Below are 12,777 nucleotides of genomic sequence, written 5' to 3'. Positions count from 1 at the left end.
TTTATTTATTTATTTATTTATTTATTTATTTATTTATTTATTTATTTTGAGATGGAGTCTTGCTCTGTCACCCAGGCTGGAGTGCGGTGGCATGATCTTGGCTCACTGCAAGCTCCGCCTCCTGGGTTTAAGCAATCCTCCTGCCTCAGCCTCCCGAGTAGCTGGGACTACAGGCACGTGCCACCATGCCTGGCTAATTTTTTCTATTTTTAGCAGAGATGGGGTTTCACCGTGTTAGCCAGGATGGTCTCTATCTCCTGACCTCATGATCCACCGCCTTGGCCTCCCAAAGTGCTGGGATTACAGGCGTGAGCAACCGCGCCCGGCCATAGAATTTTTATACAGAAAATACCATCTTAGTTTTTAACATTTTGTATAGTTTCTTACTATACACAGTACTATACACAGAACAAATTAAAATTGTATTTTGTAGATTGTTATTTAGGAAAATTTAGCTTACTACTTAGACATGTTGGCACATTGATATTACTTGCATATTTATTTTGCTTCACTTTCACAAGAAATCTGGGAGATCTTGAGGGGCCAGTGATTAAAACCATCCTCCTTATTTCTCTGTGTTCAGCTATAGTCATTCCCTGGAAAACAATAAAGGCTCACATTCAGCTTATGAGCTTCAGTGATAAAAATGCAAAGTTATGCTATAAGAATTTTTAAAACTATTATTATATTTATACGAACTGATTTTTCCCTTAGAGCACTCATAATTAGAGGAAAGGAAAAGGAAAGGAAACTCATTTAAACAATTGTTTTCAAGAGCAAGAAAAAAAAATTTCATTAGTTTTGAAATATTGCCGGTTTGCTATTCTGTAATGAGATTTTGAACCAGACTTACACAGTTATTTAACTTTACTTGTTTGGGGAATACGCTTGAAAATTTGCACAATTCATGTGCACTAAGTACTTCAAAAGTATTTATCTTGATTTTTTTCCCTTTGTTTTAGTGAATGGATTACCTGTATATACATTGTTATATATAGTAGCATTACCGCTGTGTTAAACATCACCTTTTCTTGTATGTACTAACATATTCTCTCCTATGACTTACAATACAGAGAACATGTAAGCCAGGGCTTGAAGTTGTAAGACATGATTTCTAGTCTTAACTTTGTTGTTTGCTAAATGCCTGGCCTTGGGTGGGACATTTAACCTCCCTAAACTCCAGTTTCTGCATTATTAAAATTGAAATAATGATAGCTGTCCTATGGCTTGTCAGGATACCTTATATCAAAAATCTTATACCTGCCCTGTGACTTGCCAAGAAATCTTACATCAAGGTAAAAAGTGCTGTCTTTTGTAAACTATCATGTACTATAAAAAGTGCTGCCTTTCGTAAACTGTAAAGGACTATAAAAATTCACGCTGTCATCTGAGTGACAGTGTAGGTGTCTTGGCTGAAGCATGGACACTGGTGCCTTTCTCCTAGGGTTCATCACTCACCTGTCATTTTTACCTGCCTGGTGACTTAGGGTAAGATCCTTAAACTGTGTGAGTTTCAATTTCCTCATCTTCAAAATGAGACTTATGGAAACACCCACTTCCCAGGGCCAAAGTACAGTTTGAACAATAAAATACATAGAAAACACCTACAGATGAGCCGGACAGGTAGCCAGCATTAAATAAATAATTAATATTATCTCCTTTAAAGTACACAGATTCAGTAGCACACTGGCACATTTATGTAGCTGGCATTTGTATAGACTCAGAGTAATATGAATTATGTGTCAAAAATATCTTCTATTTTCATCTTTATGATATTTAGTTTTTCTATTAACCAAATAATACATGTTTGCTATAAAGGATCAGAATACACAGAGAAGCCTCAGGACAAAAACAAAAACCAGCAGTCATCTAAAGAAAATCCTTGCCATTTCCTCTAATTATGACCACTCTATGGGAAAAAAACAGTTCATTAGTAGTAGCTTAAAATTTTTTTGTGGCCCAAGGTTTGTTTTGTTTGTTTGTTTGTTTGTTTGTTTGTTTTACCACCAAAGCTTATAACACAAGCTTGAGCCTTTATGGTTTTTCAGGGAATAACTATAGCAAGTACAGGGAACTAAGGATGATGATTTTAGTCACTAGCCCCTCAAAATCTGCAGATTTCTTGTGAACATGAAGTAAAATAAATATGCAAGTAATATCAATATGGCAATATGTCTGATATGGTTTGACTGTGTCTCCACCCAAATCTCATCTTGAATTCCCACGTGTTGTGAGAGGACCTGGTGGGATGTAATTGAATCATGGGGGCAGGTCTTTCCCGTGCTGTTCTCATGATAGCGAATGAGTCTCACGAGATCTGATGGTTTTATAAAGGCGAGTTTCCCTGCACAAGCTCTCTCTTTGCCTGTTGCCATCCATGCCACATGACTTGCTCCTCCTTGCCTTCCACCATGATTGTGAGGCTTCCCCAACCATGTGGAAGTCCAATTAAACCTTTTTCTTTTGTAAATTGCCCAGTCACTGACGAATACAATGTCAAAGCAGTAAACTACCCAAATAAAAATCACCATTTTGCATCTTTCAGAAGGAAAAGCATTTGAGCAAAAAATGGTATCAGGGAAAATCAAGGTTCATAGGTGACAAGGATAAAAAGGCGATAGGTTTCAGTGCCGAGAGACCAGTCCCTAAGTACAGACACCCAGCAAAGGAGGAAGGATTCAAGACATGTAAGAGAGAGAGAGGCAACAGACGTTTAAAACTACAGTAGTTTTAAAAAGAACTGAGAATTACTCCACTAGTCCAAAGGCTGAAAAGCTAAAACCTGTGGCCTTGCTTAGGGTAGAGTTACGTGGTTTCCCTATTGCCTCCCATAGTATTTGGCCACTTTGCTGGCTGGATTGTTTCCAAAGTGGTTTGTAGAGAGGTCTAGAGGTACACGTAGAAACCACCTTCCAGTTCTTTCTTCAAAAAATAGAAGTAAAATAGGAAAGATAACAATTCCCTGAATCATTTTCTTCATACTTGTGGCAACAAAAACCACTGGCCTGGTAGATGATGAGAGAGAGCTGGCAGCGTAGAAAAGTAAGGGAAGAAAGGCGACTAAATTTCATGTATATGGCTTTATGAAGACAGAATGGAGAATTATTCATACACAGAAGCAATTTTTAAAAAGAGATTCTGAGAAAGAACTGACAAGCCAAGTTTGTTAAATTCGTTTTCTAAAAACAGGCATTAAAAATTAATTATTATTTTGTAAAACTGTGTACCATGACAGGTATTATGAATGCTGTGATGTCTATACTTGACATTACTACATAATTAAGACTAGATTATTTCAAATCTTGAGAAATCACTCTCCTATTTCCTTCTCAAAGGTCATTATTTCCAAGTCATTAGTCTAAAAAGAAATATTAGAGTACTTGAATAGCATATAGGAAAGGAGCTTACATGTTTATAGCAGATTTATTCTTTAGATGCTGCAGGAATTTAACTTACAATTGTGGACCTCTCAAAAGGCAGGAACATGCATATCTGATACCTCGGCATTCTAGAATTCTACTCAAACACTTCATCTACAAAGAGTGAAAGTGAATCAATTACCTTTCTCATTTTCTGGAAGTAAAATATTTAACACTATAAGGCTATTAAATTGATCAGCGGTGCATAGCATTTCAGATATAATAAATGTATTAATAACATGCTTCCAGTCAAGCATATACACTTTTGGCAAAAGTCAATTCTTCCAAATATCAAAGGCTGATTTTCCCATGGTCACCCATTGTGTGCAGCTGCCTGTCTTACTGCAGAAACATTGAGTTTAATAAACGCTTACTGAGGGACAACCATGTGTCCTCTCAGCTCTGACCAAGGTATACAGGTGCCTTCTCTCCACATGACCAGGATCTGGGTTGTCTGTGTCCTTCTTGCTTCACAGATCCACTTGCTCTTCAAAAGTAATAAAATAGTCTCTGAGTTCATTCTTTTTGATGAGTTGACATGCAGGCATGTTCTCACAAACTTACTTCTTTTACCACAGTTCTAAAACTGTATATACATTTTTACTAAAACCTGGAAAGTAAAGAGTTTTAAAAAGAAGAAAAAAATGAGGCCTTCATAGTTTGTCGTACTGAGTCAACCACAACCACAGTTAACATATTGGCATTTTTCTTTGAAGACTTTTTTTTTTCTAAGTTTTTCTTACCATGATTTTAATAATATTGCATGTGTTGTTTCTGTATTCTTATTTCATGTATTAAAAGTATGTTCTGTTTTACTACATAGTTTTGCAAAACTTATTTTTGAGTAGTATTATGGACTGAATTGTATTCCTCCAAAACACATATGTTGAAGCCTAACTCTCAGTGTGATGGTATTTGGAGAGGGGACTTTTGGGAGGTGATTCCCCTTAGATGAGGTCCAATAGGATTAGTGCCTTGGTCCAATGCCTTCTTATAAGGGATTAGAGCCCTTATAAAAAGAGATAGCTATCTCTCTTTGTCTTTTCCTTCACACTTGCACAAAGAAGAGGTCATGTGAAAACGTGTTGAGAAGGTGGCTGTATTTGCCAAGTGACAAGAACCTTCACCAGGAATTGAATGGGCTAGCATCTTGATCATGGACTTCCCAGACTCCAGAGCTATGAGAGATAAATTTCTCTTGCTTAAGTCAGCCGATTTATGGTATTTTGTTACAGCAGCTTGAGCAGACTAAGACAAGTATCATGTGTTGTTTAATTATTTCTGATTGTTCATAACAATAAAATTAGAATGTACGTCTTCCTGCATATTTTGTGTATTCCACATTACTTCCTTTGTGTAAATTCTCAGAAGTGGAATTATTTGATAAAACATAGGAATACTGACTAAATGTTTACAGATTGGTTATAACAGATTGCATACCCAAAAGAATAAGGAAAACATATCTCTGAAACCTAACAGCATTGAACCTGAAAATGTGACCAAAACTCTCTAAATTAATTAGTTAGAATATCAGAACTATATTTGATAACAGCCTCAGGAAAATAGGGAAGAAAATTAGTTTATTTTCTGTTGTCGTTACTTTTTCTCTAGTCTTAATTTTCATTATATTCAGCAGGATTCATTTCCTTTCACTCTGGAAGGAAAAATAAACCTGAATTTCTATGCCTTCAGATATTTAATTCATTTTTTTTTCTCATGGAAGAAAGGTGATATCTGATAAACAGATCCTCATAAAAGAAATATTAAACAACAACTACTGGGCTCTTTGCTCATCAACTTGTATACCTTTCTGTCAAGGTACCAGTGTTCCCTTGTATTCCTTCGTTCTTGAGAATTGGCTGTGAAATAATGTTAGAATCTTAGCTTTGAAAAGGATCTTGGGGCTATCAACCTCACATCCGTCTAATATATGCCATTCCCTCTATAACATCTTCAGCAGGTATCCATTTAATGTCAGCACGAGTACATTCAGTGACAAGGAGCTTGCTATTTCGCAAGTCAGTCTAATTTACAGATATTCTTCTTTGACCTTTGGAAAATTGCTCTAAAAAGCAAGTCCCAAACTCTGAAACTTCTATGAGTTAACGCTGGTACTGCTTTCTGACAGGATCATGAAGAACAAATCTAATTCCACTTTCACTTCATAACCCCTCAGAACTTCGGAAAGAGCTATCAAACAAGCCTTTTCCTAGGTAAACGTTATCTGTTCGTCCCCTGTCCCCTACAGGATATGCCTTTGAGTCCTACTGGCATCTTAATAGGCATATTCCTATTGGAGACAGTCATGTACCTGTAGCCCACAGACTCGTTTTTGGTCCTTGAGTGTTTGGGAGGAAAATTAAGAGAGATGTGTGGGACGTTATTTCTTTAGTTTGGCACACTCCTCCTATTTTCTTACTTAAGAAGTGTTTCCTTATCTAAGTTACCTAGCGGCTTTGGGAAGTTTCTCAGTTTGTAATTTGTGTCTGAAGGGGCAGCTCCTGTCTATCATTCTACCCTGAACATGCCTGATCTCATCTGAAAGGGCAGCTCCCTTGACTGAACCCATACTGTAGATACGACGTGAACAGCCTGGAGGAAAAGAGCTACCATCTCCCTTATCCTAACTATATTCCACTAATGATTAAAACCCATGTGATGCTTTTATCAGCTGTTTCTACCCTTTACTCTTATTTACCCTTCATTTGTCTTCTTAATAATAACTAAAGTTCTTAACACATTTTCTGACTGATTGGCAATCCAGTTGACTAAAGTTCTCCACTCTCTTTTAATTGTGCAGTTAGTTTTTTGAACCTAAGCATAGAACTTTGTACATAGTACCACTGACCATCATCTTCCTAAAGTCAGTTCAGCTAGGCAGAATTTTGAAGACTTTTTGGTCCTCATTCTACCAGTTCTTCATGGGATTGTGTGGTCTGCAGACAGCCTTCTCTCTCTAGCATGTACTGATCAACTAATGAGCAAGACCAGACAGAGGGGTGCCAGAGGCATGGCACTGAAAACCTTTCTGTATCCCTCTGGGTCCTCCATGCTTCTTTCTCTTCTTTGAATCTTTCCTCATTCACCAAGACTTGTCACCAAGGTGTGCAAGGTCTGTCCTTAAAATGACTGTCAAGTTCTCCTCTTCGTGCTCATGATTGACAGCTGTCCGTCATCAAATTAGGCCTAGAGTTGTGCCGGTAATCACTTAGCTCAGCTAGCTGGCTCTTACCTCTCACGTTCTCATCCATGCTGCGTAACATTGCCTGATCATTTTCCTAAGATGTCACATTCATCACGTCTCTTCTGCTCCTGATCTTTAGACTCCAGTTAGAAATGCAGATCCCTCTGTGTAGAGTGCATTGACTCAGTCATCTCCTTCCTTCCTAACCCACCCAGTGTTCTGTGCAGCCTGGACTCTGATCGCCATAGGGATGTTTGCTCCTTCTCACCCCATTCCTTGCTCATGCTATTCCTTCCATCTGGAATATTCCTCACTCTCCTTATCAGCTATCCAAATCTTATCTACTCTTTAAAGGCCAAATTTAAACCTCTTTTTCTCCGTGGAATTTATTTTCTTTTGTTTATGTTAGTCACTCTAAGTCAACTCCTAATGTCTAGACAATAATTTTTCTATTAACATTATCATTTTATAGTTCTAGTCATGTCAAGCTTCTTCTTCTGGGCTGCAGGGAGATTTCCTAAAGGAGAGGCAATTTCATTCAATACTTTGGTAGAAACCATTTTTCCTCAGATAGCATTAAACAGATGGTTGATGCTTGGCAAATGTTGCTGCTCTTTGGTTGACTTATTTACCTTTTAAAGGAAGGTAGTGCTTAAATTTGTCATGAATCTTGGAATTTCAACTTGAGGATAACATTTTGGGGCAATTAACCTATGCCCAGCCATTCTAACAGTATTCTGAAGAGCTGCCTACTTGCCCCCAGAACGTGGGTGTTTTGGATTCATTTCTGGCATTTATATCAAGGGAGGGCGCTGCCGTTCTTTCTGATTTTAAAAACACTGTACACAATTTCTTGCCGTTACTGAACAATCTCACTCTCGGTGCTGCTCTGAGCTAACTTTCACAAATGTTCATTCCACTTATAAGTCTAGAAAGGTAATTATTATCATTTTCCCTTCCCAAATAAAAACTTCAGTATCATAATAGCTTGTAGAAATTTTCTGTCTGGCATATTAAATTAATGTTTACCATTTACAAAAATAAAATTCACCCCTCACTTTGATTTTTTTTTTTTTCCCCCAGAGTCTCACTCTGTTGCCCAACTGGAGTGAGCGCAGTGGTGTGATCTCAGCTCACTGCAGCCTCTGCCTTTTGGGTTCAAGTGATTCTCATGCCTCAGCTTCCTGAGTAGCTAGGATTACAGGCATGTGCCACCATTTAATACGACTTTAAGAAACAAATTTAATTCACTTAGTTATATATTTCTGTGTGGACCTGAATTCCCATTCAAAGAAAGTAGCCTGTTACAGGTAACTTTGTTTGTGTGTCCTGATTGATAGTATATTTATTTTAGCAACATTTATAATCTATAATAGATACCATGTGCAAATTGATAACATTTTAAGTGCTTTCCAAATCCCAGACACTGCTATTCCACTCTCCCATGTCAAATATTATTAAAATGAATTCAAGGTTGCATCACCACTCCAGAAATATACTGAGTAGGCCCCCAACTACAGGCTTTATGGCAGTGGGCTTGATATTCTAAAAAGAGGGAACATTGATAAGCCGTACTTTTATTCTTCTGGGAAATTCTTTTTTGCTTAATTCTCTTGCAAGTTCACATCAGTTTCTTGTTCCTCGGGTAACGGAGGAAGTTCCTAAGTTGTCTGGAGATTGCATGTCCCCACACGCTAAAATCCTCTGACCTGGATGATTCAGCTTTCACTACTGCTGTGTCTGTGAACAAAAAAGCAAAATGTGAGTCAATTCCAGGTTCCGTCACCTTTAGGAGTTGCCATGTAAAGGAAAACATAGAAGATTAATGTTATTAATCTGATTTTATGTTGTTTTGTTGTTGTTTTGTGTTTTGTTTGTTTGTTTTTTGTTTTGTTTTGTTTTTTTGAGACGGAGTCTCGCTCTGTCGCCCAGGCTGGAGTGCAGTGGTGCGATCTTAGTTCACTGCAAGCTCCGCCTCCCGGGTTCCCGCCATTCTCCTGCCTCGGCCTCCCGAGTAGCTGAGACTACAGGCGCCCGCCACCGCGCCCGGCTAATTATTTGTATTTTTAGTAGAGACGCGGTTTCACCGTGTTAGCCAGGATGGTCTCAATTTCCTGACCTCGTGATCCACCCGCCTCGGGCTCCCAAAGTGCTGGGATTACAGGCGTGAGCCACCGCACCCGGCTGATTTCATTTTGTTTAGAGGAGAAGCGTGAGAGATGGCTACCGTACAAATCAAGAAATTCAAAAAGGCAAACAGTTGGTGACTGTCACCTAACAATAGGTTATTTTCTTTTATCCTTTCCCCAAGACATATGCCCTCTAACATAAGCATTAAAATCAAATTATATAATTCTGAGAAAACCTGTTCTCAAAGCTTTAGGGTAAAAATTGTTTAATCAAATTGCAACACAAATTGAGAAATATCATTAAAGTGATAATGCCATCCTATAAGAATTGCTAAATCTACTTGAAGTTTGTGTTTGATTCACTCTATTCAGAATTGCTTGCATATGCAAATTACTGATATCAGTAAAGTTAATTGAACACCCACTCTGTGTCGGGTTTTAGAGACATAAAGGCAAATAGAATGTAGATTCTGTTCCTGAGGAGTAAAATGTAGTGGAGGAAGCAGACATGCAACCAGTAACTTCAACCAAAGAATAATCAGAAAACACTCTGAGTGAAAGAACAATGGGAAACACAGATTTATTTATTTATTAATTCATGCAGGAACATCTCATTTTTATGTCAAGTTTGACATTTCAACTGGAAAGAGCTGGAATAACTTTGGAGAAGTAGTTCTTTGGGAAGGTAATACACATTTATCCTTTGGAGTTTTTATGCAGGTCACAAAGAGGCTTTATCCAGCTTGGTGCATTTTAAAGAAATATTGTTTAGGGAAGTTTCTGAAATGCCCCTTTACAGCTCTTTTGGAAATAGTCTACACTGGCTGTGATTTTTGCACCAAGAACAGTGAAGATAATTCAGGCAAAAAGAGCAGAAAGATCTGCACGTAGGAATCAACCACAGATACAGTAGTGTTAAAGTGGGCCTGCATCATGCACCCATTGAGAGGTGTGGAATAAAGCAGTGTTGAAGAGCTGACCTTGGAAATGATACATGTGTGGGGAATTCATTCTTTATTTAATTCATAAATTAGTCAAAGAAGAATTATTGGCAAGACTGACTTGAAGTTTTGTATTGATGAAAAAGAAAGAAAGGAGGGGAGGAAATCTGGTGAACCAGATCCAGGAAGAAGAGAAGAGAATAAATATATGTATGTTTTAGTTTCTTGTCACAGAAGGAGGAACACAGGTCACAGCAACCTTTTTCACAAGTAGGTAGGTCCCTCTTATGCAATGTAAGTAATGAAACAAATATTAAATCTCTTCTCTGTGCAGGGTGCTGTGGTCAGCATCATGAGTAATACCAGAAGAAGGAAAGGTTAGCCCTTCCCCCAAGGGACGAGGCTTATTTATTGCCAGAAGATAAGATGTGTATACGTGTAACAGCAATGCAGGGAAAGATATATTAATATTTATAATAAAGATGCAAATAGAGCTAGAGGGAGCTTAGAGGAATACATTTATTCTAACAAGGGTTATGGCAGAATTTATGTGAAAGTCTTCTTTGGGCTAAATGATAATCAGAAATTCTATAGGCATGCATGGAAAGGAAAGACACTCCAAATTAAAGAAATATAAAATGTCTGGGTGTGATGGGTTCACGCCCATAGTCCCAGTACTTGGGGAGGCCAAGATGGGAGGATGACTTAAGGCCAGGAGTTTGAGGCCAGCCTGGACAATACAATGAGACCCTGTGTCTACAATAAAATAAAAATAAATAAATAGCCAGGTGTGTTGGCATGCACCTGTAGTCTCAGCTACTTGGGAGGCTGAGGCAGGAGGATCACTTGAGCTCAGAAGGTTGAGGTTACAGTGAGCTATGATCATGACACTGCACTCCAGCCTGGGCAGCAGAGCAAGACCCTGACTCAAAATAAAAGAGAAAAAGTTTGAAAAGAAGAAAGTATGGAACATAGTTGGGGAAAAGCAAATAGCCGTATCTGAGCACGGTAGACTCATGATGCTCTCTTCTACTATAACTGCCTTTACTTTTCTCATAAAAGTTGAAAAATACCATTTTGCCATGTGTGCATTAATTTGCTAGGGTTATTGTAACAAAGTAGCAGAGAATGGAAGGCCTGAACAACAGAAACTTCTTGCTTCACAGTTCTGGAGGCAGGATTGGCTCCTCCTCACAGCTGTGAAGGAGAATCTGTTCCATGTCTGCCTCCTGGCTTCTGGGGGTTGCTGACAATCTTTGTAGTTCCTTGGTTTGTAGATGAATCTCTCTTCTGCCTTCATCTTCATATGGCGTTCTCCCTATGTTCTCCCTATATCTCTGTGTCCAAATGTCCCCTTTATTTATTTATTTATTTTTTTATTTTTTTAAGATATAGTCTCACCCTGTCACCCTGGCTGGAGTGTAGTGGTGCAATCTTGGCTCACTGCAAGCTCTGCCTCCCAGGTTCATTCTCCGGCCTCAGCCTCCCAAGTAGCTGGGACTACAGGCACCCGCCATCACGCCTGGTTAATTTTTTGTATTTTTAGTAGAGATGGGGTTTCACCGTGTTAGCCAGGATGGTCTCTATCTCCTGACCTCGCCTGCCTTGGCCTCCCAAAGTGCTGGGATTACAGGTGTGAGCCACCGTGCCCGGCCCAAATGTCCCCTTCTTATAAGAACACTAGTGATACTGCATTAGGGCCACTCTAATGGCCTCATTTTAAGGTGATTACCTCTATAAAGACCCTATCTTTATAGGAAAGGGAAAATTAACCCATATGAGGATATAAAGAAGAGAAAATGACTTTTAGGCTGGCAAATAGATTCACTATATCTATATATATATATTTATCAAATAGCCTTGATGTTCAACATAAAGAATAGAGACATTATTCTAGGCAATGGAGCTCCATGGCCAATGTGTACAAGATGATAAAATTACCTTGGAATATTAAGTAAGCTTTTATAGACAACTGAGATGCAAAGTTGTAAAACAAATGATAAAGGTAGATAAGATTGAAAATAAAAGAGAAGAATTAAATATCGTAAGTCTGATGAGGAGCTTGGATGTCAAGGAGAATGGTTATCATTTATTTAGATTATTTTAATTTGTTTTTTAATAAATTACTAAATTATTTTATGTTATATTTGTATGTTATAATTATATGTGAATTATAAATAATTCATGATATACAAGTAAATTATAATAAATACAAACAATAATGTATATTATATATAGTGAATATGCAATAAAATATAATAAACATACATTATTATAATTTATAATTATGTTATTACATTCTAAATATTTAGAAGATTATTGTAAAGATTTATTTATGGGACAGTAGGAAAATTTTACTGACAGAAAGGATACTTTCCTTTAAAATCCAAGAGATGGAAAGGTTCCTGAACACAGCAGGGTCATCCCATGGCTAGGAGAACAGACCAGTTCCCCAATCCACATCATACAGGGAGCTGAAGCCCTGTTTTCAAACACTGTCTCCTGGGTTGGATTAGCTGTCTCCATTTCACCAACTTCTTGAAACTTAACACCTAGAAAAAAAATTGTGCTCCCTCTCAGCACTGCCCCATCTCACTCCCCACACATGTGTGTATGTACACACACACACAGACATGCACAGACATGCGCCCCCACACATGTGTGCATGTAGACACACACACAGAGGCATGCACCCACACACATGTGCATGAACACACACACACACAAAGGCATGCACCCACACACATGTGTGCATGTAGACACACAGAGGCATGCACCCACATACATGTGCATGAACACACACAAAGGCATGCACCCCCACACACGTGTGCATGTACACACACACAGAGGCATGCATGGCATGCACAAATGCACATGCCTTATGCTACATACATTGAAATGCTAAAGAGCTACATACAAATAAAACTGGATTTATCATCATAAATAGTTTTTGGAAAAGTAGGAAAAGCAGAATAACATTTTTTCAACTTTTATAAGAAAAGCAAAGGCGCAACGTATGGTAGTAGAAGGAATATAGACTTTGGAGTCTGGCAGTCGGCCTTGCGCTGAGCTCCACAAACAATTTTCTGGGTAACTGTGGACAA

General features: G+C 38.3%; 1 protein-coding gene across 10 annotated transcripts in view; it reads left to right on the top strand.

Annotated features, from left to right (window-relative positions):
• CHRM3 (cholinergic receptor muscarinic 3) overlaps positions 1-12,777 on the top strand; it is a 521,589-nt gene that overhangs the window by 297,605 nt on the left and 211,207 nt on the right. The gene's annotated exons all lie outside the window — the stretch shown is intronic.

The sequence above is a fragment of the Piliocolobus tephrosceles genome, chromosome 1, assembly GCF_002776525.5.
Source record: "Piliocolobus tephrosceles isolate RC106 chromosome 1, ASM277652v3, whole genome shotgun sequence".
NCBI classification, from domain to species: Eukaryota; Metazoa; Chordata; class Mammalia; order Primates; family Cercopithecidae; genus Piliocolobus; species Piliocolobus tephrosceles.
This window is presented reverse-complemented; position numbering and strand designations above follow the sequence as displayed.